Below are 17,440 nucleotides of genomic sequence, written 5' to 3' on the forward strand. Positions count from 1 at the left end.
TAGTTTACGTATGTAAACTTCACATACGAGCTTTCTATTGTAACCAAGCAACTGACACATTAGACACCCCTTTGCCATCAGCTTACATTTTCTGAGAACTTAGGTCAGTGCCTAAAATAACTCTGCTAATTGTGAGAGGCACATGTGGAATGAAATTCCAGTTAGCAGTCTGGGAGCCGAGTGACTGAGCATTTGAAACCTACATTGGCTACAATTCTTAACAAGCCTCTTAGCAGTTAGGCCCAAAGTTCTTAAGTGTTCAGGTACGGGAAGAAAATTATGCATTGTGTTTTAGATTCTCTGTTTATAAGGCTGGCTAACCAGTGACAGCTGGTTAAAAACCAAATCTACTTGAGTTACAAGATCAGGGCTTCACTGCTCTGTTTTCAACCTGTTGGGTGGTGGTGGAGTAACTGACAGAAGCGGATGGCTTGGCTAAGGGACATGAAATTGCAGCAGCCTCTTTAAGACTCTCCGTGCTTTGGATCTCTTCTTGCTGTGCAGTTCAGGTAGGTTGTTGTTTATGTGAAATACTTTGTAAGACAAACGGAGATCATTAAACTGTTCAATTCCAGAACTGGGAATGAGAGTCTCAATGTCTCTCCTGCACACAGCATGCCTGTATTGATGGATGCTGTGTTTCCTTCCCTACCTAGACAGTATGCCAAATGAAAGTCTTCATATTGTTGTTACCAAGTGTACTCAAATTCTAGGACGTGAGGGAGACTGAGGAAGTTCATACAAGGTGTTATTTATCAAGCATGTGGTAAAATGCCTCTTTAAGATTTATCTTCCTCTTTGCTGTCTTATTTCCCTTATTCTAGTTCCAAAAGGCAGGCTTTTATATTTATAGGAAACAATGGAGAAAATGTTAAGCCTCTTAGATTCTAGAACATATGGTTTTCATATATTTTTAAACTGCTTAATATGGTCTGAGTTTTATTTTCAGACTGAGATGAAAATCAGCACTACCATTTTCTAAGTAACCTCACTTAAATTATTGTTTGTGCCCATGTCAGTGTAAATAATATAAAATCCTAAAGATTTGTTACCTCTCACTCCCATGTTGATCTGCATTATAAAGCATCAGATTTAGTTCTGACTTCTGAGTATATGGCATGTAAAAAAGTATATAAATGTTGTAAATGATACTTTGGAACTTTCACTTGAATGCATTATTTAATTCAACATTTATCCAAATTTATATGTATACCTCATTATATGACAGAAGATTTCCTGAAAAATGTGTACATACAGAGTTTTGTAATGGAAGAGATTCAGCACATACTATACTTGGAGAACTGACCACTTTTATGGAAACTGTGTGTAAAATGAATAAGAAATCATAATTCATGCTGTCGAGATACTTTTTCATATATCAGTTTCTTAAATTGAGATTCATTGATGTTGCATAATTTTAGATAAATTTCTCAGAAACAAAAATTGCCTTTTCATTATGAAGGAATGTATATGTACCTGTGTATTTACATATATACTCACACATACACACACACACACACATATATATGCAAATGAAGCTTTTTGGCACTCCATAGAAGGAGGTCTCTGTGGTGGGATTTGAGAATGGCTTATTAGATTTATTGGATATTAAATTTCCACCTTTGATCCGGAAAGATTTGCTGGCGATAAAATATCTGAGATTTAAGAGATTAAAAAATATTGAAGTTGAGTATGATGGTGCATACCTGTAATCTTAGCACTTAGGAGGCTGAGGCAGGATTGTGAATTCCAGGCTAGCCTGGGGTACATAGCAAGTCCAAGGCCAGCCTGGACTACAGAGTGAAACCCTATTTTATGAAAAAAAATCATTATTCTTGTTAGTACATGTTTGTAGTACATAATGATTACATTTAGTTGTGTTTTTTTTTTTTTGGTACTGGGGATTGAACTTGGGACCTTGTGCTTGTGAAGCAGGTGGTGAAACCACTGAGCTAAATCCCCAGCCCAATGATTACATTTATCATGGAGGGTTTGATACATGTAGATAACACATTTTAACAAAAAACCCAAACCAAACCAAATAAAAAAGTTTTAAAATGTACTGGTGTTTATATATCAAATTAATAAACTTGAAATACTACAATATTATTGTATGTACATTGTATTATACTATTGGAGTCTCATGAATTATTAACTTGAATGATATGAAATTCACAATACTTAATAATTTGGAGCTTATAGAAGTAGCACTCTTGTATGGGTCAGCCAAATTGTCCCTATCCTACATTTTTTATTACTGCATATTGGTTATACAGATTAATAGTTTTCATTTTAGCAGTTTTATACATGTACAGAATGTACCTTAACAATCTCCCCCCATCTTCCTATGAACACCAACTGGTCTTACCCTTAAGAAGATATTGTAGTCAGGGAGAGAGATCTTTTGGCAGTTGTAGCACACTCAGGATGTAGTGCAACAGAAGGGCAATGGAGTATAAGATTGTAAGAGGGCATCTTCTGACCTTACAGGATCTCCCAGGAAATAAGAACCAAAAATAACTTAAATCAGTTTACTTATTTCCAGAAAGATGGCAACTATTCTCTAACATATACTTCTTTCATTATTCTAGATATTTTATTTACTTTGTAATTAGCATAGTTTCAGTGATTTTTTTCCCCATCCATATCTGGAGCTTTACTCTGCCTTCCCTGCTCTATTTATTATATATTACCTAGAGGAGTGCCTTATACACCATTGGTTCCCAATGACTATTTTTTAAGTGAATGGATAAATATTTGCTTTGGGGTATCATGGAGAATATAGGAAGAAATTGGTGTTGTTCAGCCCTGTCACAAGCTAAATATTCCCCGAAGGAAGTGAAAATCACCAAATGACATACAGGCACAGCACTCAGGGAAGGCATCCTCAGGAACTCAGAAATGGCAATAGCCTGTAGTACTAAGACCAGAGCAACAAAATGATTTCACATTCCATCTACTGAAAATAGAATGAGTACTTGAGAGAACAGCAGTTCCCAACAACTCAGGCCTTGGTAAGATTTACATATGCCTCCAATCCTTTCCGTACAATGTACCCTCAGCAGCCATGGCCACAGGAAAAAGTTAGTTTCAGTGGCCATGTAGACCAGGACATCTTCAATGGAGGAAGGAGGTTAAGGAAGGAGGTCAGGCATGGTTGTACTACTGGTATAGTGGGTCATGATGTTTGAGGATTAAAAATACCAGATCAATAATAGTTTGGTGGTTAAATAATTTTACACATCTTCTCTGCCTTTTTTCTTTCTCTTGTCAAAGCATTTTGAAAACTGTTAGGTAAACTCAGTTAAGAAATGAAGGAAATTTCTAAAACTGAGTAATGGGTGCATAACTGCTCATTTATTATTTATTACACCTAACATGCAGGTTATATATATTTGTCTTTATAGTAAAACATTTTTCAATATAGGAAAACTCAGGATAGGGAAAATATTCTTCAGAAATGAATGTTTAGGTAAAAGAAGCAAGGCAGGGCCCATGATTTAGCTCAGTGGTTCCTTTGCCTGCCCAGCAAGTGCAAGGACCCGAGTTCAATCCCTGGTAGCAAAAAAAAAAAAAAAAAAAGGAGCAAGGCAGACTGAGATACTCTATGATGCCATTTATATAAAGATCAGATGAAAAACTTTAAACTATTTTATTTAGGCATGCATATTCAGTAAAATAATATAAAAGAAAGAAACCAGGAAGTAAGTACCATAAAGTTATAGGTTGGATCATGTGTAGGCAAAAGGGCACATAGAGGATCATCTTGGCTTCTGTCAATGCTCAGTTTCTTCAGCAGGGTGATATTTACACATTTGTTTACTTTCTATTTATTCGTTGTGATATAAATTTATGATCTGTAAAGTTCTATCTATGCAGGCCATGTTTCACAGTACAAAAGTTTAAAACACATGAGAAAATAAAAATTAGTGAAATAACAAAAAAGGAATTTTAATTTTTATATACTCATTTAGAGTTTGTTACTCTGTATGATTAGGAAAGTTGTTCCTTGCTTCTGTTTCCTTGATTGTTTTGTGGTGGTGCTGGGGACTGAACCTAAGGCCTCAAGCATGCTAGCCAAGCATTCTACCTCTGAGCTACATCCCCAGCCCTTCCTTCAGCTTTCAATGACTACATTTTGACTTGATTTTTTTATTTCAGTTCTTTGTGTAGCATAATCTGACCCATTTGGAAGATGAATGTGACAGATAATAAAAGCATCGACATTGATGTTTAGAATAAACTTCATATAATATTTTTGACAAAGTATAATAATGTTAAATAAATATCATATTATATGTTTGAGATATATATCAATCATATTTTATATTATTATATATTTAGTATAAAAGCAAAAATTATATTCATGTATGTCACATATTTAATTTTTTCAAGCAATAATCACTTAAAAAAAGAGATTGGACATAATATTCCTGTCATGTGGTTTTATTTTTAAAGTTTTCACAGTTGCAGTGATAATCATGCCAAATACCTATTATAAAAATAAAGCTTGTACAGTATATACATGTGTACCTGATTAAAAAACTAAAGCTTTTCTGCACAAGCACAAGGACCCGAGGTCGATACCCGGTACCAAAAAAAAAAAACCAAAAAAAAAATAAAAAAAAAAATAAAGCTTTTCAGTAAGAATTTGTATTTGTGTGAACCAAAATAATATATTTATGTTTAGGTATTAGCTATAAAAATTTAATTGTAATTGATATTTTTAAAAATAGATTTTGTTTCTTCTTTTCAGTGTTTTTGTGTTTGACCCATTTAGACTAGATCTTTTCCTGTCAAGAAGAGGGAAGAGGGGCTGGGGTTTTAGCTCAGTGATTCTGCCGCCTGCCTCGCAAGTGGAAGGTGCAGAGTTCGATCCCGGCATGAAAAAAAAAAAAGAAGCGGGAAGGAAAACTAGCTAACAAGCATTATTCACATCATATATGGAATAATCAACATGGACTATGACCAGATTATTCTTAGAAGTCATCTTGCTGACACAAGATGAATGAGCATTGTGGAGATGTAGGTACCCACACACATCCCATGACTTGTTCATTTGGCAGATTGCTATGAAATATTTACTTGATAAGATTATTAATATTTTTATAAAATGTGTATTGCCAGTGGTTTAAACTGCATCTGTGCAGCATCCCTAATCATGATTTTTTTCTTTTTTTAAAAATTAATTTTATTAATTTATTATTGGTACATTTTAGGTATACAATATAATGACATTCATCATTGGAAATTTGCACCTTTACATAAACTCTCTTGGTTCTTATTTTTTCCCCCATTCCTACTCATGATTGATGCAGTGTTGGCAGTACAGATGTCAGTACTAGTTAGAATGGTGAAGTGTTGGGTGTGCATCAAATTATTCTGAGCAGTTCTGCACTTTAGTGTTAATTACCATACATGGGGGGAAAATGTGCGTCAGGAGGTCAGTATTCTCAGCTGACCTTAATACCTTTTCTCATTGTCATTGCCAGTTTTGTCAACTGCTTCTATAGACTAACTGTATGATGATTATGGCCACCATCATGTGTAACATACTCTTCTCCTAATCCTCATTCCCCTTTTTCTTAACTAACTAGGGCAGGTCCTATATAGGGTACTTTAAAATAGACTCTTTAAGGAACAAGGATCGAGCACTGTTACTTCCTCTTGCAAGTAAATTTTGATCTGTGGCATAGAACAGTATTGGGAGATCTCTGCTCTGTACAGTCATTCTTGGACTGAGGCTCCTTCCAACCCTAGCAGTACTAGTAAAAATATAATAATGAGCTATAAGAGTGAGTCACATGTGCTGAGGATTTCCTCAGTGGTTTCAATGCCTGCTGCACAAGCTCAAGGACCCGAGTCAATCCCTGGTACCAAAAAAAAAAAAAAGAGTGGGTCACATATGTGATTTTAAGTTTTCTATAAGCCACATTTAAAAGCAAAAATAAAAAGGTAAAATGAATTTTAAAATTTTATTTCACTCAAGTTGTCCAAAATATTGTCATTTCAACATGCAATGAATATTAAGTTATTAATACACTATTTTAAATTCTTTTTCATACAAAATCTTTGAAATTCAATGTATAATTTATGCCTTACAGTATATCTTAATTTAGACTAGCCACATTTCAAGTGCTACCATGTTGGACAGAGTAGATCTACAGGCCATATTTTTAGGATCTTAGAATCCTCTGGCTTTCTGAATCCAGCCAATAGACAAGGATGGTAGAGTACATAGAGGATCCCAAAGAGGCTTTAGGGATTAGATCTTGCACCAAAGTATATCATCGTCATCCACATTCCATTGGCCAGTTCTCGGTCATATGACCCAGCTGCCTAAAGTACCTGGCAAATGTAGATTAACTGCATTCCCAGGAGGAAAAGGAAATAGGTTTGGTGAGTATAGTCTCTATCACAGCAGATAAAGAATTATTATTACTGCATTTTACAATTCAAGAACTATGCCTAAGCAGATTAAATGATAGGTGGGGGAATATAAATGAAATTCACATGTTCATTCCTGAGAGTGATGTTTCTTTCATCAGACTTCTGTTTCCTCTCTTCACCTTATTTGTCCATTGCCTCCCTTTTAATTCTGTTGATGTAGATGAAGTTCTTGCAGTAAACCTAATTATCTTCAGTATTGTATCACGTCAGCTCTCATTATTCTATTACTGCTGTTTTAGAAAATGACAGGCGGCCCAGTATAATGAAACAAATACACTTTATTACTAGATGGTTCAACTAATAGTACTATTCTAAGCACTGCATTATCATTTTGAGTGGGCCTTTTCCTTCTGAGTACAGAAGCTCTTCATTCAAAGCAAAGTATTATTAAGGTCCTCATCAAGCCATTCAATCAGTGTATAAATTGCATTTTATAGTATAATGAGCAGTCTATTCAGTTGAAGTTTTTAGCTTTTTAAAAGTGCTTAGAAAAATAGTAACAAGTGCTATTAATGGTAGAAGTATTGAATTGAAGTGAATGGATAAGCTGCTTTATTTTATAGATAGAAAGGGCTATTTTAGATGGAGAAATGAGATATTTCCCAAAGCAAACTAGTGGCAGAGTGATGGTTTTCCTTTGAATACTGATTATAACACAACTGACTCTCAAGGATAGGTTTTACTGAAGACAGTGTAATTAGACTACTGCCCTTTCATTTTAAATTACCCACAGCAAAACTGGTTTTAAATTTTTGTTGCTGTGTAATAGTTTTGATATGAAATATATTCACAAGAGTCAAACATTTTAAAATATGAAAAGATAATACAGTGAAAAGTCCTTCCATCTTTTCTAATGCAGTTTCTCTTTCTACTAGTTTCTCCTTTCTGTACCCTAATCAGATAGGAATTCATTCTTATTTGTTTCTTGCATATCTTTCTAGAGTTTGTGTATGCATTTATAAGCACATATTAATATACATTCTACATTTTCCTTCTGTTTTATTCTATATACACTGTTTTACATCTAATTTTTTTTTTTTTTTTGGTACTGGGGATTGAACTCAGGACCTTGAGTTTGAGAGGCAGGCTGCAGAACCACTGAGCTAAATTGCCAGCCCATACATTTTGCTTTTTAACTTAATAATATTATGAAACTTTTTACATGTCATAATATGGAGTTCATTTTTATCATCATCATTTGTATAGTTGAATACTGATTTACTAAACAGATATACCACATTAATAGTCTATTTAAAAATCTTTGGATATTACAAATTATATTGCCATGAATAGGCTTGCACATAAGTAATATCACAAAAAGTGTAACTATATTGGAGACATGAATTGTCAGAAATAGGATTGCTACTCAATGTGTGTATACATTTGGAATTTGATAGAGATGGCCAAATTATTGTCCACAGCTGTTGCACTAATTTACTCTACAACCAGAGATGCTTAAAAGTGTCTTTGTCTATAGTTTGTATGTTAGTGAAACATTTTTCTTTTAATGGCTCTAGATTTTGAATCCAGGTCTTTACCACTTCAAGGTTATACTTGCTTTTTTTCTATTAATATTTACATCTTTTTATACTAAACTGATTCATTTGAGATTTATCAGGGTGTATAATTGATCTTATTTAATTTTTTCCAGATATTTATGTGATTATTACATTTTTTCCTCACTGAGTTAAAATGTCTCTTTTATCATACACTCAAATATATATATGTACTTGGGTCTCTTTCTAGCCTTATTCTTTCCAATTGTTTGTCTGCATTATGTGTTAGTATCACACAGTTTTTAATTCCTGAAGTTTAATAATATATTTCAATATATGCTAGGCTAGTCTGCCCTTTTTGACCTTTTTTTCCAGTTTTCTCTGGCTATTCTGATTGTCCATTTTAGTATTAAAATTACACTATTTCTCATTCTCATCATTCAACACTTTCCCCATACAGAAGGTAAACTTGTTGAATTAGAAATCATATTACATTTATAAAACAACTTAGGGAAGGTTTCTATTTTAATGATGGAGTTTTAATGATAGAGTTTTTCCATGTGCTATTATTCCATTTGTTCATTTAAAAATTATTCAGTAATGTTTTAATGTTTTCTGTATTTTGGTTTTCTGTGTTTCTCTTGAGTTTATTACAAGGCATTTTATCTTTGTTGTTGCTATATGATTAATGTAGTCTTCAGTTTTCAAAAGCTTGTTATTTGTATATGTAAGTATTAATTTCTAGGTTTTTTTTTTTACTCCACTGGTTACATTTTTTGTTTGTTGAAATTTTTAAGTCAATTCTTAAGTTTTTACAGCAATAAAATCATATCACCTTTGAATAGTACTAGGCTTACCTTTTGCTTTCCAATAGTTACTAGTCTGGCTCTGGTAGCTTTCATTATTTTGTGGCAGCAAATGATCCCAGATCTTTATGGCTCACAGCAAATGTATTTGTTAGCCGGGTGTGATGGCACACACCTGTTATCCCAGCACTTGGGAGGCTGAGGCAGGAGAATCACTATGAGTTTGAGGCCAGTTTGGGCTACATAGTGAGTTCAGGGCCAGCCTGAACTACAAAGCGAGACTATATCTCAAATAAAGAGAGAGAGAGAGAGAGAGAGAGAGAGAGAGAGAGATAAACAAATGTATTTGTTTCTTATGTTACATGCCTATCATAGGGTGATCCTCAGCTTTGGTCTATGTCTTTATCATTTGGACCATGCTGAAGGAATGGCTTCATCTGTGTCATGCTAAACTTCTGAAATCAAGGAGGAAATATGAACTGAAATGAAGTAGCTGGACTTTTAAAAACCATCAAAGGGCTCTGTCATCACTCTTTCCTCCCTGATTTCAAAATTTTAAATAAACATAAGATCAAACAATGCTGTGCAAAGACATTTTAGAGCCTGGGCAAAAAGAAAAATTTGTTTCTGTCCTTATGCACAATTAAAAAGTATTTTTATTGAGTGTTATGCATAGATATTACATGTTACAATAACAGATTTTATTTAGGAGGTATACATAATATGAATAATTCTATTTAGTTAACCAGTCATGATGAATTTATATCAAATATGTAGTCCTTTTCAGAATTATGCTTGTTAATATATGTACAGTAGTTTGAAAACTCATTTGTTTTTCAGATTTCTTTTAGAGATTTCTGTATACTTCTTTGAAAACCCGCTAGGGTCCTTAATTCTCAATCTTTTAATTGTAGATTTTATCTTTAAAAGCAGGCAAAAATTAATAAGGATCAAGTGTTGGGTGAATGAGAAGGGTTATTAAATTGGGTATTAATCTTTGGTCAAAAATAAAAAATGAATGTGAAGACAGATATTCATTTTATTATATAACTCATGAACTTACTTTGAAAGCAGTTCTTAAAGTAGAATTCTAGAATTTTAATTTTAACTGTATTATTGAAAATGATAGTGCCATATTTTTTTTTTTTGGTACGGGGATCAAACTCAGCACCGTGTGCTTGCCAGGCAGGAGCAGTGCCACTGAGCTAAATACCTGGCCCAATAGTGCCACATTTTAAAGTGCAGAGTACAAGTGTATAAGGTCTAACATTAATATTATTCCTTCCTCATGTAATTGACTTGAAAGAATGTCCTAGAATTTTGGTGGACAGAATGCCACCTTTCTGCCAGATATTTGATAGCATTATCCTAAGAACAGTGAATCAGGTTTGTATCTTGTAAAATAAAAGTCATAGTTCTAATTTGTTTTGCCTTTGTGTAGTACTTGAAAGGAAATATCATATTATGGAGAGACCATCTCCTACAACATCCACAAAAACTGTCCTCTGTCCCTTCAGTTAGAGTTTCAGTTATGCTATGGGTATAAAATCTGGCCTTGATTTTGTATGTATATATAAGTAAGTAGAAATATATAGACTCATTGGCCATTCTATAGAAATAGGCAACTTAATCTATCAATCGATCTATTAATGAATCAGTTATCCAGCCTCTCATTTAGGGATACACAAAGGTACATTCAAACCCAAACCTGTGTATCAGTATATCAGTAATAAATAATAACTTGTATGGCATTTCTAGCATTAATTATATTTTATATGTATAGCTCATGTAAGTTATTTTATCTTAAGATAAATTACCCATCTCTTTTTTGTTTATGTAATTATATGCATATACACGCACAGACACTTCTTAGAAAAACCTTAAGAAAAAGAAAAAAAATGTCTAGGTACCTGCCTAAAACCTAGTACATTCTTGAATTACAGAACAGAGAGAACACTAATGATCAATACAAGTTAAATATATTATAGTGTTTTTCTTTGATTGTTAGAAAAATTATTATGTGAAATTCTTGACCATTTTATTTCTAGCCTAATCAGTTTTTTTTGTTTTGTTTTGTTTTGTTTTTTGGTACCGGGGATCTAACTCAGGACCTTGTGCTTGCCAATAATTTCTCATTATTTGTCAAAAGTGTCAGTTATGGAATCATAGCACAGTAAACCTTAACTTGGGCATTTGTAGAATTAGTTGTAGAAAAGTAATCAGACTTATTCTAGAATTTGGTGTAAGGTTTGTACAAGGGACTGATACAAATACTGTACCAAGATAATTAAGGCACAGTCCTTGCCCTCAAAGACCTTACTATCTGGGATCTCAAAGTGCAAAAAATAATCTTACTCTTCAGATAGAAGGCTATATAATCAGCAAACTAAAATACTGACTTTGAATTAAGTTCTACGTTTTAAATAAAGGGTGATAGGAAACTTCAAGATGTATGTCCTGGGTGGCTGTGCTTAATAAGTGATGTGTTCCAGCATCAGAATATATTTGGCTGGCTCAGTGCATTGTTGTGCTGTTCCCATTTCTATCCTCCTTTTCCTTCCTACAAACAAAGCAAGCTATTTCACTCAGCTGTGAAATATGCACCATTGTAAAGCAATGTATAATTAAGTGGTGGAATGAGTGGGACAGGTAAGTGCTGTAGGGAAGCAGATGACAGAGAATTCAGTGTGCCTTGGGCCAGGTATTAAGGAGACAGAGCTTAAGCAGGGCCTTGAAAAACATTTGATCAGTCACAGACACAGAGCAAAAGGACAGTTCAGACAACAGCAATGTGATGAGCAAAAGGCAAGAGATGGAATGAGCCAGGTTCATTTCAGGGATGGTATGAAAGCTGTCTTCTCAGAAATAAGGATTTAGATAGGAGTTGAAGCTAGCAAGGTAGATTGGGAAGTAGCTAGTGCAGTTTAAAGAAACAAGCCATGGCCTGTAGACCCAGAGCCCTGCATTCTGCCATTAGACAACATTATATCCTTGGAAAATCATTGAACATTCTGAGCTTCAGTTATCTGAGATGCAAAACGATGCTTTCAGATTGAAAAAATCTCTAAGGTAGCTTCCTGTTTTAAAGTATTTTGTGATTCTTTTACAGTAGTCCTTGATAAACTAGAATAAGGACTTTTGAATCCATCCTAACACTGTGGAAACTTTTAAGTGCATTCTCATATAATGAGAAACTCCCATAATGAGAGAGGCAATTATTGTTATTAAATTCCATAAAGGATAATTGCCTTGGAAAGGAGGCTTAGATACACTGATGGAAGAAAACCAGCTTGGAAGTTGTGCTAGTCATTCAGATGGGAGTAGGACAATTGAAATTAAAAGAAGAGGACACGCACTAGAATCATTGTTTACTCATTCTTTTTGTGTGTGTGTGTACCAGGGATCTAAATCAGGACCTTGTGCTTGCAAAGCAGGCACGGTGCCACTGAGCTAAATCCCTGGCCCCACTCATTCTTTATTAAAAGTCAAAAACTATTTGAGGTTCTGGGGATTTAATGGTAAGCAAATCAGCAAAGACCCCTATTTTGGACTACTTACATTGTAACAAGAGGAAAAAGCAGAATTTGATGACTGACCAATAGGATATTTTTGCCTATAAGAGGATGTCAAGGTCAAATGGCTGGCTACAAAGAATTGGCTGCATAAATATTCTATAAATGTTGATAAAATGGAATAATAGGCAGCCATAAAGAATTATGAAACATATTAATTGATATAATATGGTAGGCCATCAAGTAAAAAAAAACCCAGAATGCAATCTAGAAAGTTATGCATATGGATATTATATGAATAATGCAATTTTTGATGATTTATCTAATTACTTTTCATTCAGCGATTCTTTATTGAGTTTCTGCCATTGTTTTGGGCTCTAAGAATAAATGGTAAAAAAATAGACATGACTTATTATTAATTGTTGCCTTATACTTTCTGTTTTGCAGTGAATTCATGTTATTTCCTTTGCAGAATGTATTTCTAGAAAAGTTTTCTAAAAATCACCCCATTGATCATTTGTGTAGTATATAAGTGTGCTGTATGAATCATCCTTGCTTTCACAAGTGGAGTGGAGGATACACAGTTAAAAATGACACCCTTCTGTCCTATGTCCCATCTAGCTCTTACACAGGAGATAAGGTGCCTCTAGGACACCAGCCTTCTTTTTGGAGTAGGTCAGGGCACTGCCTGTCCTTTGGTCACCCTAGTAATCAGAACTTCTAGACTTGGTCTGACTTTAAAGGAAATAGAGTTCTGCTGTTGAGACTGTGACTCTGTTAGCTGTTTATAGACTTTCGAGGGGGCTGGTCATTCCAGGCTTGGTGTCTATTTACATTGGCTGTATGTTACTTGACACTTTTTTATTCCTGTTGAAGTTGCCTCTCCCGGAAATCTCTGTCATTCCATAAACCTTGGCTGTTGACTGTCCATGTAGCTGACCTCCCACAGTTTGAAAAACAAACTGTATTCTGGCTACATTTAAGGCAGTTTTTGGGTTGATTTCATGAGCAACGAATTGGGTGTAATATCTTTGTGGGCAGATTAGTTAAAGGGGGATATGTGACTAGCTGTCACCAGATTCCAGGGCCCTTACACAAAAGCCTTTGTGTTATTTTCCCCTGCTTCTGCCCTGGCTCTATGCCATTATTACTATCTCTCTGCTATAGTGAATTTCTCATCAACTTATATTTTTAAGAAGCCATATCTTTGTGTATATGCTGGAGAACAAACAAGCAAGCAAAATCCACTAGATTATTATTTATGAAGATTGCTCCATGTTCTTTATAATAAACATACATATACTTATAAACATATTAATAAACATATATATGAAAAAATTTGCTTACAATCCTATTCCCTAGAAATATATTGGTATACATATTATAGAGTCCACTTTTTGCTAGCTTCAGAGATAAATTTTCCTTAAGAATTTCCTTTGTAGTCAGTGCTTTCTCTCTGATTATTGAGTTTAGCCCTAGGCTGACTAGAATTCTCTACACTCTAGCTTTTCTCTCAAACTTTGCCTTCATCTTCCACTCAGAGTCTAAATTGTTGTCACAAAGGTACCATGCAATTCTAAAGAAGCAAGATCTTCTTTGTTTAGGTCTTCCTTCATTTCATTCTGCTTACAGAGATGATCTACTGTAGCTTCTTGTATTAACTATTGATAATCCCTTTGTGTCTCTCTCACACCAGCACACTTTCTTCAGCCATCCATTTCTGATCACACATATTTCCCAGAGTTAACCTCAATGCTCACTTGTAGTAACTATTTCACTTTGTGTCCCTTTCATCTTTCTCCATTCTGCTCTTTTCTTTTTAAAAATTAATTATAATAGTACACTCTACTACTTGTAAGTCACCTGCAATCCCCTCCCTCCCTAGGCTCTTTTGGAATTATTAGAGAAATAATATAAATTATTTTATCCTTGTAAATTTCTCATGTAGTCTTTTCTTACTCATATTTTCTCTATCTCCATCTGGGTTGTCCCTTTTTTATTTCTTCATTATTTACCTTATTAATATACTTTGGACTTTTACTAGACATTCTTAAGATGTTTCTGTCTGCCATTAAGAAGGAGTGGTAGAATAGTCATTAGGATTTAGGGTGCTATGGGGAGGAGTTTATCAATCATGTATTAAATATTGGAAGGAATAACCTGAGCTTCAGTTGATGTTTGTGCTTGCTCAGGGCTCATTTGCTGGTCCTGCTTTTCCTTTTGTGTACTTCTTGGGACCCCACTCATTGACATGAACAGAATTCTCTGTGAATCAGAGAAAAGAAAGTTCTTCCTTATTAAGTTTATAGTCAATCTAAACAAACAAAGAGTTTAAAAATGACTTTATAGGCAAAATTAATCTGGGGACTTGAAAATTGCATTGAAACAATTTGTTTCTTAACTGGTAATTGATTTCAAAAATAAAGTATAATATCCTTTGAGGAGGCTGCATCAGGGTTATAGGATTATTTTAATGGACTCTTCATCCTCCATTTCGGTGTGTCATTGGGGTATTAATAATGGATTGTTGCTTCACTTGGTGGTCAGATATGTTATTCTGATCCATCTTTATTTCCCAGAGGAGCCTCTGGAAAAGGGCAGTGAGGGTAGATTTAAAACCACATTATTGGAATTCAATAACTTTCATCTTGATTGTATGTCTAGGGTTTGCTGAAGAGTGGTTCTAATATAGAGAGTCAGTCAAGTATAGGGCATGCAAAATATCAAAATGGATTTTCTTAACTAAGACATAAGCTAGATTTTGTGTTTTAATTTAGACTTTGATGCCCAGCATTAAATTTTCCAGAAAATGCTCTAGATGTATACATTTTCTTCTTTTTGACTCATAGATGAAGGGATGAGCATGAGAAAAAACATTCACCAGTACAAATTTTTGTGTTAATGAAAATAAGCATAAATTTATGTAAGTCGGTAAGATAGATATATATATATATACACACACACACACACACTGCAATAATTCCTAAGAAATTGTGATGGACTAGTTTCAGTTATGTAAAGTATACCTCCAAAAGAACAATTAGGTCTCACTGTCTTTCCTCTCCCAGTGACTACTCAAATGCTTGACGGTGGAAGGTTCTGAATCCTAGGATGAGAGAGTCCCTCCTGGAGTGATAAATTCTTGTTTCATCAAGTAATGAATATTTGTTCAGTAATATCTTTTCCATTGTGGATTTATATGAAAATGTAGAAGAGAGTTGGTGATATATTCAGCTATACTCTAGGACAAACCAATCACATAAAAAGAGAGAAAGGGATAAGTAATGTTTACATTCTCACTCTCATTTTCTTTCCTGTATCTTTGTCTTTGTTTCAAGCCTGCTAAACTTAAAAAAAAGTAATCAAAGAAAACTGGTTAATTAACATTATTAGTGATGCATTATTTATTTGTTACTATCTGGCTAATAGCACCTAATCACCTGACACAGAACCTTAAAAGAATGAGAACAGAGTGACTATGTATGAAGTGACAAGTCTCTCCTTACACAAAGAGTATGTGGGAATCTGAGAATCCTATTGTTTTGACATTGGTATTCTTCAGTCACTTTGATGTTATACTTTACATTATTATCATGCATAATTATCTGTATTCCTTGACTATTGTTTTGCCAAGGAACTGACTTCATTTCTTAGCTGTTTAACTTTTACTTTTTTTCTTTCTTTCTCACAAAACAAATAAATCTCTAGTGGTCTAGTGGGGAAATTTTAATACATAGGAAATAGTAAAGCAATATAATAGAAATTATAACTGGGAGGGATGTACATTAGGATGAAGGCCCTGGGTTCAATTCCTAGTAGTAGGGGAAAAAAATAATGTTGCCACCTAAGAAAATACAATGAACAGCTTTGACATATTTTTCAGTTCTTTCTCTCATTGTACACAGCTGTAATTTTTTATAGAACCCTTATAACTTACTGTTTTCAGTTAAAATCTGTCTGAAACATCTTGTGATATCATTAAATATATTTTGCCACGTGATTTTTAGCATGTTTGTATTTTTTTCAATATATGGAACAAAATGTCATGCTAACCCCATCTCTTCCTTTGATCTTTTGGTTTTTATATTTTTTCACAATTATAAATAAGTCTATGACAGTACTTCAGTTGGAAAATCCATTATTACCTAAGGAGAGGTTCCTAGGATTGAAACCACTGGGTTAATAGGAGGCAATGGGAAATTTCCAAAGGTTGAGACTTGCATTCTTGTAGTCGCTACACTAAAGGGTGACACAGCTTGAGATTATGGATTGGTTTTTACCTCACTTTAAGAGTCCTAACTATGTCATCTAAAATTAACTCCTCATAGAACTCTGATCCTATGAAGTTTCATTTCCTGTTCCAGACTCTGAGATGTCCGATTTAAAAACTCATGTCTATGTTAGCTCTCAAAAGGCATGTCGTAGGTGTTTAAATGAAAGTCAACAGCCTAGCTAGTTGCTGTGAATGTTTATGTAGGCGAGGAAAACATAGAAACGCATCCTTAGAAACTGTGCCATGGTTTTAGAGATCTAAATATATAGAGTACATTTAAGAAAGAGGCTGACCTGCCCAAGGTCATACCATGAGTCAGCGGTAAAATCCCAACAGAACTTTCATCTCTTATACTTCTTTTTCCCAGTATAAATAGTATTTATTAATAAGTCAAGAGAAAAAAAATAAGTCGAGAGAGTATTTATAAGTGAATTGATAAGCCCCTTTATACTTAGAAATTATCCTGAAAGCCTTTCAAGAGAATTAGAAAATTATCATCCCAGCAAATCTAAATTGCAAATAAGTATTGATAGGTTTTAGAAGGGAAACTCTTAAATGATTCCAATGGGAAGAGGCAAGTAGATAGTATAGGCAGATGGAAATGAGTCTCAAGGGAATAGGTATGTTTGTGTTGCCTACTGATGAGGGAGAGTTGGAGGATGAAGGAATAATGATCTGAACTGACCATAGTAACTAAGGACAAGGAACAAAAAAGGCTCCTCAGGAATTAACCCAGTGGTTATACATGGTAGTTTTGGCCCCCATTCTTAATGAATCATGGATCTTTTTATCTCAGTATGGTGGTATGGATCTGCATGGTTATTTCAGATCCTGTAACAAGGTCACCTGCAGGAGCCAGAAAGATAACTCTATGTCCCCGAGCCTGAAATTTCAGTCTCCTGG

The 17,440-nt window shown here is 34.3% G+C and overlaps 1 protein-coding gene across 13 annotated transcripts in view; it reads left to right on the plus strand.

Moving 5' to 3' along the window:
• Nucleotides 1-17,440, plus strand: part of Akap6 (A-kinase anchoring protein 6) — a 642,973-nt gene that overhangs the window by 310,036 nt on the left and 315,497 nt on the right. Inside the window, exon 1 of one of the 13 annotated variants that reach the window (XM_021246621.2) lies at nt 127-509. The exons of 11 other annotated variants lie outside the window; for them this stretch is intronic. The gene's annotated coding sequence lies outside the window, so the exon portion shown is untranslated. Of the gene's footprint in view, nt 1-126; nt 510-17,440 lie in introns of those variants that run through there. One more of the 13 variants, XM_087197089.1, reaches the window with a different exon arrangement.

The sequence above is a fragment of the Heterocephalus glaber genome, unplaced genomic scaffold (genome assembly GCF_053883595.1).
Source record: "Heterocephalus glaber isolate CG9 unplaced genomic scaffold, H.glaber_assembly_v1.0 deba00001662, whole genome shotgun sequence".
NCBI lineage: Eukaryota > Metazoa > Chordata > Mammalia > Rodentia > Bathyergidae > Heterocephalus > Heterocephalus glaber.